Consider the following 12425-nt stretch of genomic DNA (forward strand, 5'->3'; position numbering starts at 1 on the left):
GGGGTGTCCCTGTTAATACACAAACAACTACGCTGGGAGGTGAAAGACATAGTCACTGATTCAGAAGGCACATATGTCTTTGTTCACTCTCTTATTGACAATGTACAATATGTATTATTAGGCATTTATAATCCACCCTCCGGCTCTATGCAGGTTTTGCACCTAGTAGCTACTTTTGCGGAATACTAGAGTAATCTGCATGGGAGACCTAAACATGATGTTGGACTCCTCTCTAGACCGTTTTTTTTATATGGCGGACCCTACAGGTGCAGGGAGTCCCTCGCGACTCAACAGGTTCTTAACTTAATTTAGATGGCTGGATCAATAGAGAGCTAAATACCCTAGAGATAGGACATACTCCTGCCACAGTGGTGGCCACAATTCTCTAACCCGAATAGACTATATGCTAGGTAACGAGATTGCGATGTTAAATCTTCGCTCTATATTATACTTACCTAGGGGATACCCTAATACGTGGCACTCCCTCAGTAATGTATAGAATGAACATACATCCGTTTTGGCTAAATCTTCTAGGTTCAGCGGATGGGACCTCTTAGCATCTAAACGAGTTCTTGGAAATACATGCAGATGAACCCAATTTAGCCCTGGTATGGGATACCTTAAAGGCATTCCTTCGCGGGTCCCTACACTCCAGTATATCCTATATAAAAAAAGACACTAAACGCTTGGAGATGGAGATGGAATACCAGAGTACTACACTGGAGCAGCAATATATCCATCATCTGACAGACACTAATAGGAATGCTTGGCTCCAAGCGGGCAGACAATACCTAGCAATACTTAAGGACAAAGCGGATAGGAAACTATTCTTTATGAAACAGACAGCAATTGAGCTGGGTAATCAGTCAGCTAAACTACTGGCCCAATTAATCCGCCATAATTCACCCTCTTCAACAATTTTAGCAGTCAGGAACTCGGCAGGACAAGAACTCTGCATGCAAGAAGCAATTCTTCCACTTTTACAAAGACTTATATAGATCCAGCATAACAGCATCTGAAACAGAGATAACCATGTATCTAAAGGACATATCCCTCCCCAAACTTGCTATAGCACAAAGAGTCCAATTGGACCTACCAATTAGCGTGGAAGAAATAAAGCAATTCATATCAGACCTTTTTTTTATTTTTTATTTCCATATCAGACCTTAACAATGGGAAGTCTCCTGGCCCAGATGGTCTCCCAAAAGAAGTACTGTATATGCCAAATATGCAGAGATACTAGCCCCTCAATTGTTATCCACCCTCCACTCAGCCCTTGAACTGGGCTGCCTGCCGGAATCATTCATGGAAGCCATTATTATACTTCTATTCAAACCTTACAAAAATCCTCTGGAGTGTGGCTCCTATAGACCCATAGCATTGCTTAATGTAGACTACAAAATCCTGACCAGAGTTCTGACCACTCGCCTAAATCGGGTAATTCTGTCTTTGGTCCACCAGGACCAGACAGGATTTATGCCAGGGAAGTCCACTACTGAGAATATTAGACGGGTTCAGGTAGTTACACAGATGGGATACTCCTTGAACGAGGATTGGGCTTTGGCTTCACTAGACGCAGCCAAGGCATTTGATTCCATAGAGTGGGCCTATTTGACTAGCTGCCTGACAGGATTTGGGTTTGGCCCACAGTTCCTCAGATGGATTGCTATCCTGTACAGCAGCCTGGTAAGCAGGCTATTGATAAATGGGTAATTATCAGAAAGCTTCCCTCTTTACAAAGGAACGAGACAAGGCTGCCCCCTGTCGCCGCTCTTGTTTGCCCTGGTGGTCGAGACATTGGCAATTAGGATAAGAAGCAAAATAACAATAACTTATACAAAGACAGGTGCCCTCTGCGGTCTTACTAAACCCTCATACTGATGTAAAATTGAGAGATTAGCCAACATATCCTACTGTGGAGGACATGTCTGAGCCTGAGCACCGTGCCAAGGTTTCTCAAGTAGCTCGGGACCTAACACTAAACCTACCTGTGCCGTATGGGCAATACCAGGAGCCAGTGGGTGAATTACAGGAGCGCAAGGTCTGACTCACAGCAAACTCCCAGTTACCTCCAGCATGCAGCCATGCTTACAATGGGAGAAGGGAGAGAGCTCCGAGACCCACCCAAGACTGTTTGATATAGCCCAGGCCTCACATGTGCACCAGAATGCTGCCTGTCGATGGAAATAAAGGCACATTCAGACTAGGAGTTTTTACACCTACATAACTGGAGTAACCATGGGAGAGAGAGAAGTCTGTATAGGATTATATGGAGATGATATGATTCTATATTTATCATCCCCAGACACATCTCTTAGCAATACAGTGGCTCTGATAGACGGGTTTGGGGAGTTCTCGGGCCTACGAATCAACTGGGAGAAATCAGTATACATGCCATTGGGCAAGGCAGACTGGACAGGTCCCTCTCACGTGGAACGACTAAAGGTGGTAGATACATTCAAGTATCTGGGAGTAAATATCACAAAAAAAAATATTCTCAGGTCCTGTCACTTAACATCCATCCCTTAATTGATCATATCAGGAGCAAGATCCAAAACTGGAGGACGTTGCCCATCTCAGTAGCAGGACGCATTAACTTAATTAAAATGATTATTCTTCCCAAGGCTCTGTATGCCCTTCAACACTCCGAGGTGCACATACCCAAATCGGTGTTTAGAGAAATTGATTCCTTGACTAGAGTTTTTATATGGGGCAGATCCCGCGCCAAACTAAGACTAGATACACTAAAAGGCACAAAAACAGAAGAAGGTATGGCTTATTATGTTTATTACCTGGCAGACCAGCTGAGGCTTATCAATACCTGGAATACATCTGGAGACCTACCCACCTCGGAGTATTTTTTAAAGCGCTACCTAAATTGCTACACACTATGGTCACTGTCCCCTAAATTTCAGAAACCACTACTGCCGCTGCATAAATTGGTATAGACGGTCTAAAGGGAAGTCTGTGAAGGTTCTCATTTATCCAGGTCATGGTATATCTGTAAAGAATAAATCAAGGCAACTGGACTTACTGTAGATTTCTTGAAAACGTTTCACTCGTTCTTCCAACGAGCTTTCTCAATTCTGAGTGACTGTACAAGAATTCTCTGGGAATAAATATGTAACTGAATCAACATCTGGTAATTATAGAAGATTATATTATGGTCTGGAGGGAAGCTAAATTATTGACCCAATTTATGGAAATAGTCTCCGACATACCGCTGTGGGCTAACCAATCGTTTCCTCATATGCAGGTGGTTATGGGGGCGGACAGATGGCAGTCGGCAGAGGTCAAAACCCTTGGAGATATATATGACCAGGGAGTGTTAATGACGTTCGAGGCGCTATCTCAGAAATACATTTCCCGTACTCACTTCTTTTCATACTTACAACTTAGATCAGCCATATAGAGTAAATTCCCGAACACCGCCACCACGGTATCTAAGTACCCACTCATAGGAGTCGTTAAAACGAGGATAACTGGGATCATTACATGACAACATTTTTGAGGGAGTCGTTATTTATGGCACGTGCTTTGAGATGGTACAACCCCAATACACCGAACTTGTCCATGTGGATATTACAGATAAATCTGATTCTACCATATATAGTGTTGGTATTTAAACACCGCAATAAACCTCAAAATTTTGACAAGGTTTGGGGCCTGTAATTTGGGTCATCCCACACGACGTAATCAACCTCGAGACTGTGGCAAGCGTTATCAATAGCTCCAGGATCCATGGCTCAGTCAGTTTGTGTTATACAATGTATTATACAGAGTAAAGCCAGTGTCAAAGAGATAAGGGTTCGCAAAGGCGCAGTGGGGGATTGAAGTAACTGGACAAAAAGACTCATTATATCTGTTTGTATTACGATATGCGGCTCTCCAGCTGTTGCAAAAGTACAATTCCCAGCATGCCCAGACTGCCTACAGCTATCAGCCTACAGCAAGGCATGGTGGGAGTTGTAGTTTTACAACATCTGGAGAGCTGCAGATTGCATAAAAGAAAGTAAAAAAAGGCACAGCCACAGAAAAGGCGCCAAACCCCTTATAATCGCTGTCAGAAGTGGGGATAAAGAATAGTAGTGACTTACAGTATATGTAAATATAATTAGAGTATATATTATCACCTAGAGTACAAAGAAAAAAATCAAAATATTTAAAACTTATTTTAAAAAAAAAGTAAACGATTGACTCAGGGTACTTTCACACTAGCGTTTTTCTTTTCCGGCATTGAGTTCCATCCTAGGGGCTCAATACCGGAAAAAAACGGATCGGTTTTACCCTAATGCATTCTGAATGGAGAGCAATCCGTTCAGGATGCATCAGTTCAGTCCCTCTTACATGACACAGGAGAGATGGATCCGGTATTTCAATGCATTTGTCAGACGGATCCGCAATTGTATTCTGTTGCCATTGCTCCATGCCACAGTTTGAGAGTTACCCTTATCCCATCATTCCCATGGATTTAGCCTGGTATAAATACATGGTACTTTGTGCTTGCTTACACTGCCACTGAGGAAGGGGAGCCACCCCGAAACGCGTATGGCTGGAGTGTTTTAGCAAGCATCTACACTATCCGGATACCATATGCCAGCGATATAGTTATTTTCTTCCAAATCCTTCAAATCTACAAGTTGAACGCATCGTGGTACGCATAGTTCCCTATTGGAACGCACCGTGGAACGCACAGCTGATTACCTTACTTCCTATACACGTCGATCACGTGGTCATCACCCGGTCACGTGAGACGCCGCCGGGTCATGTGGGACGCCGCATCACGACTGCGAGACCACACGAGACGCCGTGGTAGGTCCGGGCGGCAAAGCAAGACGTCCAACAGACGCCAATCAGCCGGGTGGTAACGTACCAACTACCTAATACATTATAACATTGTATACCAACTTTATATGGAGCATATCAGCTGAGGATCTGACGTTGCTATAAGGGACACCAACGGAACTTTGCTTTACAGGGATATCTGACAGACCACTCTGCTTTTTACTGGGCTATTAACTATTTGCTTGCACAATTATTGGGACAGTTGTCTTTATTATATGTACCATTTATGTATTTTATTATATTGTAGATCCTATGGTGCCAATCTAATTGATATCCCATTGACATCATATATTATTGATCTTATTGTTATTTTAATTATAATAAATCACATCCATTTTATCTGCTATTGTTGTCCAGAGTACTCAGATAGTTGAGTGCCCCTCCTTCTATTTCTGATATTTATACCTTTGGAGTTGGGTGATTCCCGAGGAGTGCACCATACTCATAGGAGTGTCTCAGGTGAGCCGCTATTGTGTTTACCCAGCTTTCTATGTACAAGAATATAACTACTATAATACTGCTCCTGTATACAAGGATATAACTACTATAATACTGCCTCCTATGTACAAGAATATAACTACTATAATACTGCTTCTATGTACAAGAATATAACTACTATAATACTGCCTCCTATGTACATGAATATAACTACTATAATACTGCTCCTATGTACAAGAATATAACTACTATAATACTGCCTCCTATATACAAGAATATAACTACTATAATACTGCTCCTGTATACAAGGATATAACTACTATAATACTACCTCCTATGTACACGAATATAACTACTATAATACTGCTCCTATGTACGAGAATATAACTACTATAATACTGCCTCCTATGTACAAGAATATAACTACTATAATACTTCCTCCTATGTACAAGAATATAACTACTATAATACTGCCTCCTATGTACAAGAATATAACTACTATAATACTGCTCCTATGTACAAGAATATAACTACTATAATACTGCTCCTATGTACAATAATATAACTACTATAATACTGTTCCTATGTACAAGAATATAACTACTATAATACTGCCTCCTATGTACATGAATATAACTACTATAATACTGCTCCTATGTACAAGAATATAACTACTATAATACTGCCTCCTATATACAAGAATATAACTACTATAATACTGCTCCTGTATACAAGGATATAACTACTATAATACTGCTTCTATGTACAAGAATATAACTACTATAATACTGCCTCCTATGTACAAGAATATAACTACTATAATACTGCTCCTGTATACAAGGATATAACTACTATAATACTGCCTCCTATGTACAAGAATATAACTACTATAATACTGCTTCTATGTACAAGAATATAACTACTATAATACTGCCTCCTATGTACATGAATATAACTACTATAATACTGCTCCTATGTACAAGAATATAACTACTATAATACTGCCTCCTATATACAAGAATATAACTACTATAATACTGCTCCTGTATACAAGGATATAACTACTATAATACTGCTTCTATGTACAAGAATATAACTACTATAATACTGCTCCTATGTACAAGAATATAACTACTATAATACTGCCTCCTATGTACAGTACATGAATATACCTATTTTAATACTGTCTCCTGTGTACAAGAATATAACTACTATAATACTGCCTCCTATGTACAAGAATATAACTACTATAATACTGCTCCTATGTACAAGAATATAACTACTATAATACTGCTCCTATGTACAATAATATAACTACTATAATACTGCTCCTATGTACCAGAATATAACTACTATAATACTGCTCCTATGTACAAGAATATAACTACTATAATACTGCTCCTCTGTACAAGAATATAACTACTATAATACTGCCTCCTATGTACAAGAATATACCTGCTATAATACTGTTCCTATGTACAAGAATATAACTATTATAATACTGCCTCCTATGTACAAGAATATAACTACTATAATACTGCTCCTATGTACAAGAATATAACTACTATAATACTGCTCCTATGTACAAGAATATAACTACTATAATACTGCCTCCTATGTACAAGAATATATCTGCTATAATACTGTTCCTATGTACAAGAATATAACTACTATAATACTGTTCCTATGTACAAGAATATAACTACTATAATACTGCCTCCTATGTACAAGAATATAACTACTATAATACTGCCTCCTGTGTACAAGAATATAACTACTATAATACTGCTCCTATGTACAAGAATATAACTACTATAATACTGCTCCTATGTACAAGACTATAACTACTATAATACTCCCTGCTATGTACAGGAATATAACTACTATAATACTGCTCCTATGTACAAGAATATAACTACTATAATACTGCTGCTATGTACAAGAATATAACTACTATAATACTGCTCCTATGTATAAGAATATAACTACTATATAGCACAAAAAGCTATGGGCCCCATGGATTACATATAGATATGCGAATGGTACACCAACATCTTAAACAATTTTCAACAGACAAACAACTTTGAAAATGTCCCCCCAGACAGGAACGACACATTAGTGAGAATGGAGGGTGCTAAACCTTCTTCCTCCCTTTGGAATCATCAAAGGTTATCTTAACAGCCTCAGACCGTATCTGTCCAGTTCTAAGGACACTCCCCCCCCTTTTTATATGTTTGTTTGACCTACCTACATCAGGTCACACACCAAATGTCAATTAGTTGGTTCTAGATGACCTTGCTCTGAAGACATGCACTTTATATATGTCATATGTATACTATGCACTATACTGTCAAAGTACGCTTTAGACTTGTCTGTAATAACTCTGATTTGTGCATCAATGTATGTAAACATCTCTTTTGATATGCTTTTCAATAAAAAGACAATTGACAAAGAATATAACTACTATAATACTGCCTCCTATGTACATGAATATGACTACTATAATACTGTCTCCTGTGTACAAGAATATAACTACTATAATACTGCCTCCTATGTACAAGAATATAACTACTATAATACTGCTTCCTATGTACAAGAATATAACTACTATAATACTGCCTCCTATGTACAAGAATATACCTACTATAATACTGTTCCTATGTACAAGAATATAACTACTATAATACTGCCTCCTATGTACAAGAATATAACTACTATAATACTGCCTCCTGTGTACAAGAATATAACTACTATAATACTGCCTCCTATGTACAAGAATATATCTACTATAATACTGCTCCTATGTACAAGAATATAACTACTATAATACTGCTCCTATGTACAAGAATATAACTACTATAATACTGCTCCTATGTACAAGAATATAACTACTATAATACTGCCTCCTATGTACAAGAATATAACTACTATAATACTGCTCCTATGTACAAGAATATAACTACTATAATACTGCTCCTAGGTACAAGAATATAACTACTATAATACTGCTCCTATGTACAAGAATATAACTACTATAATACTGCTCCTATGTACAAGAATATAACTACTATAATACTGCCTACTATGTACAAGATTATTACTACTATAATACTGCTTCTATGTACAAGAATATAACTACTATAATACTGCTCCTATGTACAAGAATATAACTACTATAATACTGCACCTATGTACAAGAATATAACTACTATAATACTGCTCCTATGTACAAGAATATAACTACTATAATACTGCCTTCTATGTACAAGAATATAACTACTATAATACTGCTCCTATGTATAAGAATATAACTACTATAATACTGCTCCTATGTACAAGAATATAACTACTATAATACTGCTCCTATGTACAAGAATATAACTACTATAATACTGCTCCTATGTACAAGAATATAACTACTATAATACTGCCTCCCATGTACAAGAATATAACTACTATAATACTGCTCCTATGTACAAGAATACAACTACTATAATACTGCCCCCATGTACAAGAATATAACTACTATGATACTGCCTCCTATGTACAAGAATATAACTGCTATAATACTGCTCCTATGTACAAGAATATAACTACTATAATACTGCACCTATGTACAAGAATATAACTACTATAATACTGCTCCTATGTACAAGAATATAACTACTATAATACTGCCTTCTATGTACAAGAATATAACTACTATAATACTGCTCCTATGTACAAGAATATAACTACTATAATACTGCTCCTATGTATAAGAATATAACTACTATAATACTGCTCCTATGTACAAGAATATAACTACTATAATACTGCTCCTATGTACAAGAATATAACTACTATAATACTGCTCCTATGTACAAGAATATAACTACTATAATACTGCCTCCCATGTACAAGAATATAACTACTATAATACTGCTCCTATGTACAGGAATATAACTACTATAATACTGCTCCTATGTACAAGAATATAACTACTATAATACTGCTCCTATGTACAAGAATATAACTACTATGATACTGCCTCCTATGTACAAGAATATAACTACTATAATACTGCTCCTATGTACAAGAATATAACTGCTATAATACTGCTCCTATGTACAAGAATATAACTACTATAATACTGCTCCTATATACAAGAATATAACTACTATAATACTGCTCCTATGTACAAGAATATAACTACTATAATACTGCTCCTATGTACAAGAATATAACTACTATAATACTGCTCCTATGTACAAGAATATAACTACTATAATACTGCTCCTATGAACAAGAATATAACTACTATAATACTGCCTCCCATGTACAAGAATATAACTACTATAATACTGCTCCTATGTACAAGAATACAACTACTATAATACTGCTCCTATGTACAAGAATATAACTACTATAATACTGCCCCCTATGTACAAGAATATAACTGCTATAATACTGCTCCTATATACAAGAATATAACTGCTATAATACTGCTCCTATATACAAGAATATAACTACTATAATACTGCTCCTATATACAAGAATATAACTACTATAATACTGCCTCTTGTGTATGAAAATATCCATTATAACTACAGAGTCCCCATGCCCTTTTGCAGCTCTGGCATTGTTCCTCCATACAGAGCAGTAGACGCCGGTTATGGTTTTTGTTCTCCTGCTCCTGAATTACCTCCATTACTTGTGCTGTTATGTTACAGCTTCTGTTCGTACATTATGTTTTACATAACATCAGAGTCAAGTATGACACACGTGTAGTCAATATATGAGTGACTTTTATCTGTCTCATGTACACACAGTGCATCACCGGCAGTGAGTGCAGCTATTATTCAAAGGGATATAATGCAATTCCAGGAAAGCTGAGTCATGTTCCGTCAGTGTGCGATATGTTAACCAGCTCTGTTCCGACCTACAGCAGCCATCAGCTATGGAGTTGTCACAGAGTCACCCAGGCTCCTTAGATTTGCATGTCTTCTGTTCTGTCATCTCCTGTGTCTGGAGCTCCTTATCTGTAGACTGAATCAGGTCTATAGTAGTCGGGAAGCTCAAAACTGGGTCCAGCAAGATAAAGATTTTAATTGTAGCAAAATGACAATGTATCAATGCAGAATCCTGATGAAGGCCTCGGTAGAGGTATACAGCAATAACTGGAGGTTCACTTTACTGTCCAGTTTAGGAAACATATGTATGTTCACATACCCCATTAGAGCCCTCTGTCCAGGATCCTGATGTCTTAGACAAAGTGGAGAACAGTTACAGAGAGTCTAAGTCACTCTGGAGGACCTGTGGTGGTGCTGCCGGGAAACTGAACACTTGCTGCCAGGTTTTCCCACAGATTACAGGTGATCGCTGGGGAGGGATGTCACTGGGATCGAAGCAGGTGGAGACTTTGTGATCGGCTTATTGCCTAGGAATCTTTCTTAGAAGTAGGGAATGTCCAAGTGGAGAAGAGCTTGGCCATAGTGGAGGGTCGCGATAAAGAGTGTCTCTCGCTCTGGAGGACCTGTAGACCGGGTCACCTTTCCAGTTTCTGTAATAATGGTATAATGTTCAAGGAAGTTGAGAAGATTGACTATGTGGAAAATACTCAACTGTCAAGCACCAAACCACTGGACACCAGGCACTAATTCAATTAAAGTTTTTTGTTTTGTTAGATTGTTATCCTCTATCCACAGGATAAGGATAACTATTAGATGGGAGCAGGTCCTACTGCTGGGACCCCCACTGATCAAGAGAACAGGGGCCTCGTACCTCCTGCAGCTTCCCTGAAATGAACAGAGCTGCCGGTCGCACATGTGCTGAACTCGGCCATCTCCGGAATTCCCATACAGATGAATGGAGGGGCCATTCACTTCAGTTCAGGGGGGCAGCAGGAGGTGCACAGTCCCCATTCTCGTGATACGTGCAGGTCCCAGCAGTAGGACCCCCACCAATTTAATAGTTATCCCCTATTCTATGGATAGGGGATAACTTAATCTAACTGGAATACCCCTTTAACTACTGGACACCAAGGTATGGTTAAATTAACCACTGGACACCAGGGACTGGTTCAGTTAACCACTGGACACCAAGGACTTGAGCAGGTAACCCCTGGATATTAGGGTTTAGTTCAATTAACCAATAGACATTAGGGATTTGGTCAATTAACTACTGAACCCCAGGGACTAGTTCAGTTAACTACTGGAAAACAGGGACTGTTTCAGTTAATGGCTGGACACCATTTACCAATTCAGGAAACCACTGGACACTAGAGACTAGTTAAATTAACTAATAGACACAAGGGACTAGTTCAATTAACTACTGGACACCAGGGTCTGGTTAAATTAATGACTGGACACCAGGGACTGGTTCAGTTAACCACTGGATACTAGGGTTTTGTTCAGTTAACCACTGGACACCAGGGGCTGATTCAATTAACCACTGGACACCAGGGACTTGAGCAGTTAACCACTGTACATTAGGGTTTTAGTTCAATTAATAATAGACATTAGGGATTTTGTGAATTAACTTCTGTACCCCAGGGACTAGTTCATTTAACCACTGGACAACAGGGACTGTTTCAATCAACCAATGGTCACCAGGGATTTGTTCTGTTAACCACTGAGCATCAGGGTCTAGTACAGTTAAGGCTACTTTCACACTAGCGTTTCCGGTATTGAGTTCCGTCATAGGGGCTCAATACCGGAAAAAACGCTTCAGTTTTGTCCCCATTCATTGTCAATGGGGACAAAACTGAACTGAACAGAACGGAGTTGTCACGGGAAGGGAAGGTAGAAGGAAGTGCACCCCCTAGACTGCCACCCTCAACCCTGTCCCTGCCTACTTGCACCACCCGCCCTAGGTGATGGGGCGCAACTCGGCGACGGTCCCTAACCTCCGTAAGTGCCAGGTAGGGGAGGAAGGAACAGAGAGGGTACCGGACAGCTAGGCAGAGAATGGTACGCAAGATGCAGGCAGACAAATGGACAAGGAAGTGGACAAGAGAGAGGTACCCTGTGAAGGAGAAGGCAAAGGCGGGTCAGCTAGCCGAGGTCAGTCCGAGAGGTCACGTCAATACAAAGGGAAGAGGCAGGTGGCAAATCCAAGAATGAGCCGAGGTCAGAATCTGAGATGTAGCGTCAAAACCAAGG

Source organism: Bufo bufo, chromosome 10 (assembly GCF_905171765.1).
Source record: "Bufo bufo chromosome 10, aBufBuf1.1, whole genome shotgun sequence".
Taxonomy (NCBI): Eukaryota; Metazoa; Chordata; class Amphibia; order Anura; family Bufonidae; genus Bufo; species Bufo bufo.